This window comes from Tachyglossus aculeatus (genome assembly GCF_015852505.1).
Source record: "Tachyglossus aculeatus isolate mTacAcu1 chromosome 12 unlocalized genomic scaffold, mTacAcu1.pri SUPER_6_unloc_2, whole genome shotgun sequence".
NCBI classification, from domain to species: Eukaryota; Metazoa; Chordata; class Mammalia; order Monotremata; family Tachyglossidae; genus Tachyglossus; species Tachyglossus aculeatus.
This window is the reverse complement of record NW_024044829.1, coordinates 5086569-5095701: the sequence shown is the minus strand read 5'-3', so window position 1 is coordinate 5095701 and position 9133 is coordinate 5086569. Positions and strand designations below refer to the sequence as shown.

The window sequence follows — 9133 nt, the reverse complement described above, 5'->3', positions numbered from 1 at the left end:
GTTCAGCCCAAGCCACTCCAGCCAGCCTAGCCCAACCCAACCAGCGAGCACAACCAAACAACTCAGAAAACCCAGCCCTGCCCAGATGGCCCAGACCAACACAGGCCGTCCATCCCAGTGAAGCCCATCCCAGTGCAACCAGCCTAGCACAACCCTGCCCTGACTGAACCAAACAAGCCCAGCTAGCTAGCACAACCAGCACAGCCCACTTCACCCAGCCTAAACCATCCCACTGAAGCCTACTAGGCCAGCGAGAGCAGCCCACTCCAGTCCCAGTCCAGCCCGGTAGGCACAGCCCAGCTAAGCTCAGAACAGTCCAGATAAACACAGCACAGCACATCCAGCCCATCACTCCAGCCCAGTGAGCTCATCCCAGCCAGGCAAAATCAGTACATCCTTGCCCAGGCCAGCCCAGCCAGCAAAGCCCAGCTCATGGCAGCCCAGCCCAGGCCCTACTGGCCAGCCCATACTTGGCCAGCCAACCCAGCCCAGCCCAGACCACCATACCCAGCCCAGCCCAACCAGTCCAGGAAACCCAGTCCAGACCATCCTCTCCACCGCAGACCAGACAAGATCAGCACAGCACAGCCAGCACATCCCAACTCAAGCAACCTAACTCCCACTCCAGCTTCAACTTCAGCGCCAGCCAGCCTCAGCCCCACACCCAGACCCATCACCTGCCTCAGGCTCAGCACCAGCTTCAGCCTTAGCCCCAGGCCAGCCTCAGAACGAGCTCCAGCTCAGCTCCAGCTCCAACCTCAGTACCAGATCCAGGCTCTGAACCAGACTCAGTTGCATCCCCACCCTCAGCTAGATTCCCAGTTTTAGCATCATCCCCAGTCTCAGTAACAGCCCCAGTCTTAGCACCAGCCCCAGTCTTAGCTGCAGCTGCAAACTGTACTCCAGCCCCAGCCTCAGGTTCAGGCCTAGCCTCAGCTCCATGTCCAGCCCCAGATCCATCCCCAGCCTCAGCTCCGGATCCAGCCTCAGCCCCAGCCTCAGCTTCAGATCCTACCTCAGCCCCTCTTTCAGCTCCAGCTCCAGCCCCAGCTTCAGCCCCAGCTCCAGTCCTACCTTCAGCCCTAGCCCCATACTCTGCCCCAGACCTGTTCATAGAGTCCAGTCCAGTCCAAACAGCCAATCTAATTTAAGCCCAGCCCAGCCCAACCAAAACAGCCCAGGCAGCCAGCCCAACCCAGATAGCCCAACCCAGTGTAGCCTAATCCAGTCAAGACAGCCCAGAGCAGCTGTACCCAGTCCAGCCCAGCCACAGAAGACAGCCCAGACATCCCATTCGAGCCGGCCAGTCCAGAAAAGACCAACCCAGCTGTCCACAGCCCGTCCCAGCCAGCCCAACCCATCCAAACCCCTCCTAGTCCAGCACAGGTAGTCCATCCCAACCAGCACAGCCCAACCCAGCCAACTTAGTCCGGCCCTACCCAGCCCAGCCCAGATCACCCTGCCCCACCAAGCCAGCCTGCCCGTCCAGCCCAGACAGCAGAGCTCAGCTCAGCAAGCCCAACCACCCCAGCCCAGCCCATTCACCTGAGTCCAGTCCTATGCCAGCCCAGAACATCCCAGCCAACCCAGCCAACTGAACCGGCCTAGCCACCTCAGCCCAGCCCAGCCACTCCATCGGAGCCCAGGCAGCCTAGCCCAACCCAGTCCAGCCTAACCCAGCCTAGCCCAGCAAGCCCAACCAACCCAGCTCAGACCAGCCAAGCTCAGACACCCCAGCCAGTCCAGCCCAGCCCAGCCCAGCCCAGACAGCCTAGGCCAGCCCAGTACAACTCAGTCCAGACCAGTCAAGCCCACTTCAACCCAGCCTAGCCAGTCCAGTCCGGATTCATTCATTCATTCAATAATATTTATTAAGCACTTACTGTGTGCAGAGCACTGTACTAAACGCTTGGGAAGTACATGTCGGCAACATATAGAGAGGGTCCCTACCCATCAACGTGCTCAACAGTCTAGAAGGGAAGGATCACTACAGCCTATCCCAGCCAGCCCAGCTAGCCTAGGCCAGCCCAGGCCAGACCTTGGTTCTAATCCCAGCTCCTCCATATATCTGCTGTGTGACTTTGGAGAAGTCACTTACTTCTCTGTGCCTCTGTTACCTCATCTGTAAATTTGAGATTAGGACTGTGAGCCCTATGCGGAACATGGACCGTGTCCAACATGATTTTCTTATGTCTACTCCAGCGCTTAGTATAGTACCTGCCACTTAACAGATACAATTTTTAAAAAAAGATGTATGGATTTCTTCCAACAGCGCTCTGTAGCTTGGGCACCTGAGTGGTGGAATCATGCTGTGGAGCACCTACAGGGTTGCAGGTTATTGTTACGAGTCCGACGGAGGGACAGGGGAGCAAGAGGGATCTGTTCAGTGGAGAGATGGTGTTTAGTGTGCCAAATCGTGCGTCATCAGAAGATAGTTTCGGTATAGAGACCAAATGGGGTAGAATGGCTGTTAGAATTCATTGGAGGGTCAAACGGATGAAAGTCCCTGTAAGAGAAAAGGACAGATTTGTAGGGGGTGAGTGTATGGAACAGCGAGCATATGAGTAGGCTGTGGTCAGACAGAGAAATTTCAGAATTGATGAAGTTAGAGATTGTGCAGTTACTGGAGATTATAAAATCGCGTGTGTGTGCAAGTTGGTGAGCATGTGCAAGTTGGTGAGGTGTGGTGGAACATGAGTTCACTGGAATACAGGAGTGAGAGCAGATGGACAGTAGAAGGATCATCGGGGACATCCACATGAATATTAAACTCCCCAAGGATCAATGTAAGGATGGAGACTGAGAGAAGTATGGTGAAAAAGGGATCATAATGATTCAGAAAGTGATAAAAATGATGATCACGACTAGTAATTGGAGTGGATGGTAAAGACAGATGATATGGGCTTCAAAGGAAAGGAAATAAAGAGATGGGGAAGGTAGGATGGTGCGAAAACAGCACTGGGGAGCGAAAAGGAAGACGACTCTTTCTTCCTTCCCAGTGAGTCTCGGGTAGTCGGAGAAGATGAGGCCCACTCTAGAGAGAACAGCAGGGGAGATTGTCATCTGGAATGGCCCAGATTTCAGTGATGACAAAGAGGAGCAGTGACTGCATCAGGAACGGGTCAATAATGAAGAAATGCTTCCCCATGATGGAGTGAAGTTTCCATAGGCCACATACCAACGGATCCTTGCATCTTTGGAGGGGATGTTTAAGTGTTAGTAGGGCAGAGTGTTGCATACAGCTTAGGTGTGATTGTCTCTCTTTGTCTTTACATGTCACCTTTCCTGGAATTCATTGAATTCAGTGAATTCAATGAATTCATTGTGGCTATAGACGGAAAGGCCGGTAAGCTGGAGGTTGTGGGGAGAGGCTCAGCACGGCCGCAGGGCCGTGCAAAGTCGCCCTTTGTCCGGCTGTATATCGGCTACCCGACCTTCTGCGAGCCCCCCAAAACTGCCTCTAGACAGGCCGTGGGGCACGACGGGGATAATAGTTCGGTAGGCGGAGACTATCGCTGTCCAGAGGGAGCCTCAGACTATGACTCCCAGAGGTCTTTGGGTATCGAGCCTGCACAGGAGGAAGGAGAATATAGTGTAACCCCCCAAAAAGAAAGTTATATGCAAACCCCTACCCTTCTCCCTCCTGTTATATACAGGTGCTGTGGGGAAAGGAAGGAGGGAAGGCGGGGAATGGAGAGGGGGAGGAGGGGGAAAGGAAGGAGGGGGCTCAGTCTGGGAAGGCCTCCTGGAGAAGGTGAGCTCTCAGTAGGGCCTTGAAGGGAGGAAGAGAGCTAGCCAGGCGAATGTGGGGAGAGAGGGCATTCCAGGCCAGGGGGATGACGTGGGCCGGGGGTAGACGGCGGGACAGGCGAGAACGAGGCACGGTGAGGAATTTATTGGCAGAGGAGCGGAGGGTACGGGCCAGGCTGTAGAAGGAGAGAAGGGAGGTGACGTAGGAGTGGGCGAGGTGACAGAGAGCCTTGAAGCCGAGGGTGAGGAGTTTCTGCCTGATGCATAGGTTGATTGGTAGCCACTGGAGATTTCTGAGGAGGGGAGTAATATGCCCAGAGCATTTCTGGACAAAGACCATCCGGGCAGCGGCGAGAGGTGTGGATTGAAGTGGGGAGAGACAAGAGGATGGGAGATCGGAGAGGAGGCTGATACAGTAGTCCAGACGGGATAGGGGGAGAGCTTGAACGAGCAGGGTAGCGGTTTGGATGGAGAGGAAAGGGCGAATCTTGGCAATATTGCAGAACTGAGACCGGCAGGTTTTGGTGACGGCTTGACTGTGAAGGGTGAACGAGAGAGCGGAGTCGAGGATAACACCAAGGTTACAGGCTCGTGAGACGGAAAGGATGATAGTGCCGTCAACACTGATGGGAAAGTTAGGGAGCGGGCAGGGTTTGGGAGGGAAGACAAGGAGTTCAGTCTTGGACATGTTGAGTTTTAGGTGGCAGACAGACATCCAGATGGAGATGTCCTGAAGGCAGGAGATGCGAGCCTGGAGGGAGGGAGAGAGAGCAGGGGTAGAGATGTAGATTTGGGTGTCATCAGAGTAGAGATGATAGTTGAAGCCCTGGGAGCGAATGAGGTTACCAAGGGAGTGAGTGTAGATCGAGAACAGAAGGGGACCAAGAACTGAATCTTGAGGAACCCCCACAGTAAGGGGATGGGCGGGGGAGGAGGAGCCTGCAAAAGAGACTGAGAATGAACGACCGGGGATATAAGAGGACGGAGTGTGTGAAGCCAAGGTAGGATAGCGTGTTGAGGAGAAGGGGGAGGTCCACAGTGTCGAAGGTAGCTGAGAAGTCGAGCAGGATTAGGATAGAGTATGGGCCGTTGGATCTGGCAAGCAGAAGGTCATTGGGTGACCTTTGAGAGGGAAGTTTCCGTGGAATATAGGGGACGGAAGCCAGACTGGAGGGGGTCGAGGAGAGAGTTGGTGTTGAGGAATTCGAGGCAACGTGTGTAGACGACTCGTTCAAGGAGTTTGGAAAGGATTGGTAGGAGGGAGATGGGGCGATAACTAGAAAGTGAGCTGGGGTCAAGAGAGGGTCTTTTAGGACGGGAGAGAAATGGGCATGTTTGAAGGCAGAGGGGAAGGAATGAGTGGAGAGTGAGTGGTTGGAGAAGGAAGTTAAGAAGGGGAGAAGGGACGGAGCGAGAGATTTCATGAGATGAGAGGGAATGGGGTGGGAAGCACAGGTGGCCGGAGTAGCACTTGAGAGGAGGGAGGAGAGTTCCTCTGAGGATACTGCTCGGAAGGATGGGGGAACAGCAAAGAGTGCTGAGAGCCGTGGGGTTGGAGAAGGGGGTGGTGGAGTGACTTTGGGGAGGTCAGACCTGATGGATTTAATTTTATTAATGAAGTAGGAGGCCAGATTGTTGGGGGTGAGGGAAGAAGAAGGAGGAGGAACCATCCTAATCCTCCTCGATCACTCAGCTGCCTTAGACACTGTGTACCACCCGCTTCTCCTCAACACGCTATCCAACCTTGACTTCACAGACTCCGTCCTCTCCTGGTTCTCCTCTTATATCTCCGGTCGTTCATTCTCAGTCTCTTTTGCAGGCTCCTCCTCCCCCTCCCATCCCCTTACTGTGGGGATTGCCCAAGGTTCAGTTCTTGGTCTCCTTCTGTTCTCGATCTACACTTGCTCCCCTGGTGACCTCATTCGCTCCCACGGCCACAACTATCATCTCTACGCTGATAACACCCAAATCTACATCACTACCCCTGCTCTCTCTCCCTCCCTCCAGGCTCGCATTTCCTCCTGCCTTCAGGACATCTCCATCTGGATGTCTGTCTGCCACCTAAAACTCAACATGTCCAAGACTGAACTCCTTGTCTTCCCTCCCAAACCCTGCCCTCTCCCTGACTTTCCCATCTCTGTTGACGGCACTACCATCCTTCCCGTCTCACAAGCACGCAACCTTGGTGTCATCCTCGACTCCGCTCTCTCATTCACCCCTCACATCCAAGCCGTCACCAAAACCTGCAGGTCTCAGCTCCGCAACATTGCCAAGATCCGCCCTTTCCTCTCCATCCAAACTGCTACCCTGCTCATTCAAGCTCTCATCCTATCCCGTCTGGACTACTGCACTAGCCTTCTCTCTGATCTCCCATCCTCGTGTCTCTCTCCACTTCAATCCATACTTCATGCTGCTGCCCGGATTATCTTTGTCCAGAAACGCTCTGGACATATTACTCCCCTCCTCAAAAACCTCCAATGGCTACCGATCAATCTGCGCATCAAGCAGAAACTCCTCACCCTGGGCTTCAAGGCTGTCCATCACCTCGCCCCCTCCTACCTCACCTCCCTTCTCTCCTTCTACTGCCCAGCCCGCACCCTCCGCTCCTCCACCACTAATCTCCTCACTGTACCTCGCTCTCGCCTGTCCCGCCATCGACCCCCGGCCCACGTCATCCCCCGGGCCTGGAATGCCCTCCCTCTGCCCATCCGCCAAGCTAGCTCTCTTCCTCCCTTCAAGGCCCTGCTGAGAGCTCACCTCCTCCAGGAGGCCTTCCCAGACTGAGCCCCTTCTTTCCTCTCCCCCTCGTCCCCCTCTCCATCCCCCCGTCTTGCCTCCTTCCCTTCCCCACAGTACCTGTATATATGTATATATGGTTGTACATATTTATTACTCTATTTATTTATTTATTTATTTATTTATTTTACTTGTACATTCCTATCCTACTTATTTTATTTTGTTGGTATGTTTGGTTCTGTTCTCTGTCTCCCCCTTTTAGACTGTGAGCCCACTGTTGGGTAGGGACTGTCTCCTGAGGACTCAGAGTGTGGCAGTCAGCCAGGAGCACAAAACTGAGGAAGCACACTCCTCCCCACTCAGTAAGGAGCCATCGATAGGCATGGGTGCCACAACACGATAGGCAGGCAGTGCCACAATTACCAAAGGTCCTATTCGCAGTGAGCAAGCTGTAAAAGCAGACGTCCACCCACTTCTCGGTGGCCGGTCGGCTGCAGTGGCCGGCTGCAACGCGACGCCCATCCCGTAGTTTAGCAGCATCACATATGTGGGAACTGTTGCCCTTCCACAATTTGGTGCCAATATTGTGGAAGCATAACGGGAAGACAGCATGGTCAGTCCACCCACTCACCTCAAGATACGTGGTGCATTTGCTGGTTCAGAGTCAGGGCAGTGGCTACAGGGATGAGGGGCTCCCATTGCATCTGACCAGGTAGAGTTGCCATAAGGATAGGCTATAAGGGGATACCCCACTTCTCCATTCAATGGGTCATGCCCATAAACCCAACAGTTCGAAATGTTCAGGTCCTGCCAAGGGCTTCAAGACGGTGTTCCCGCGGGTTCCTCCACGCTTCAGGACCAAGATGACGAATAGGCCGAGCAGCTTCATAAAGCGATGTCGTCATTCCCCCTCTCCGAAGAGTGGTGTCTGCAAGAGAGAAGGGTTTAGGTCTTGAAGGATCACCAAGCCTCACGAGAGTTAGTGGGCATCCCACATCGGCATCATCCCAGGTTTGCCCAGTTAGAGGCTTCGTAAGGGTAACCTATAGGCGGCCTTTCTGGGGATGCTGAATAATGACACGCTCCCCAACCTGCCTCCAGTGTCCCTCTCATGGGAGGGTGGCAGGATATGCACTTTACATGCCATCAAAGGCACAGCTCTTGGAGCTGCCGGTGGGTAATTACCTATTGTTTAGCGTGCAGACCGCCTTCCAGAGGTGACGGACCCACCACTGGAGCGGTTGGGGGGCTGCGTCTGGCATACGTCGTGTTTGTAAACTAAGCTGCCCTTTCAGGGGTCCATTGGCTTGCGGCCGATATGGCATGTGAACAGTCGACTGTAATGCCTGGTCCCTGGCCCAAGTCTGCAGGAGTCGGTTCTTAAAATGGGATCCATTGTCAGATTGGCTTTCCTGAGGCATAGGGAGGTGGGAGAACCAGTGGCTAGGCCCTACTAGAACCTGCCAGGCGTGGCCCCTAGAGCATGTATGCACAAGGCCCAGGCCACTCAGCATTTTCACTCCAGTCAGGATAAACCTTCAGCCTTGCGGGGAGGGTGGGAGGGTCCCAACAACATCAATATGCCACTGTCCCCATAAAACCTTGCCTTCCCTCAACTTCTGGAAGGCCTGACGCCCCTCGAAACGGTGCCCGTGGATCCGGCAGTTTTCGCAGTTGGAGACAACTTTCCGAGCCTGCTGTTGCAGTAAGGGCCAGCCGCGGGCACAGCACTGATGCAATAGATCATCTGTCCCAGTATGTCCCACCCATTGGTGAAGGGCGTAAGCTAGCCTGAAGAGGGAATCCTCGCCCCATTGGGCGGACATGGAGTCGACCTCCCGAGCCAAGACAGATCGGTCAGCCTCATTGTTCAAGTGGGCTCCAAGAGATCCATCCCTTTGGTGTGCAGATACGTGTCTTATGGCCAGGGACTTTTCAGAACAGATGGAATACAGGTTTTCCCAAACATTCTGTACCCATATGGGGCGGTTGCAGACCTGCCACCCCTCCGCCTTCCAGTGCCCTAACCACTGAGTGGCCCCGGCCCATACTGCATAGGAGTTTGTGTATATGGTCTGGGCTCCTGCCAAGAAGACCGCTTCCAGTTCTGCCTCCTGGACGGAACCTTGGATCAGTTTCCGGAGGGTATGACCGGTTCGGGGCTCAATGGCTCCTGCCTTTTTCCGCTCGCCCAAAAGTCCCCAATTTCATAGTCCCTCCCGTTTGACGGGCAGATCCGTCAGTAGACTAGTCTTCCTCCCATTCCTCTATTACAGTACCCAGAGAAGACATTGGAGGTGCCTCAACGGTAAGAGAGGCTGGGTCCCAATCCTAATCTCCCACAACGGGGTCCATGGCCTCCAGCAACGCGGTCAAGCGCCCCGGGTTCGTGGTCCCAGCATCCTCCACGCGATGGTGGATATAGAGAATCCATTGTTTATCTTCTTTCCCAAAACCTGTCCTCTCCCTGACTTTCCCGTCACTGTAGACGACACTACCATCCTTTCCGTCTCACAAACCCGCAATCCTCGACTCCGCTCTTTCATTCAGCCCACACATCCAATCCGTCACCAAAACTGTCCGGTCTCACCTCCACAACATCGCTAAGATCCGTCCTTTCCTCTCCATCCAAACCGCTACTTTGCTG

General features: G+C 54.4%; 1 pseudogene; it reads right to left on the bottom strand.

The window, feature by feature from the left end:
• Nucleotides 1-2304: 2304 nt before the first annotated feature.
• LOC119921292 lies at nucleotides 2305-7375 on the bottom strand (annotated as a pseudogene).
• Between the last annotated feature and the right edge of the window lie 1758 nt (nucleotides 7376-9133).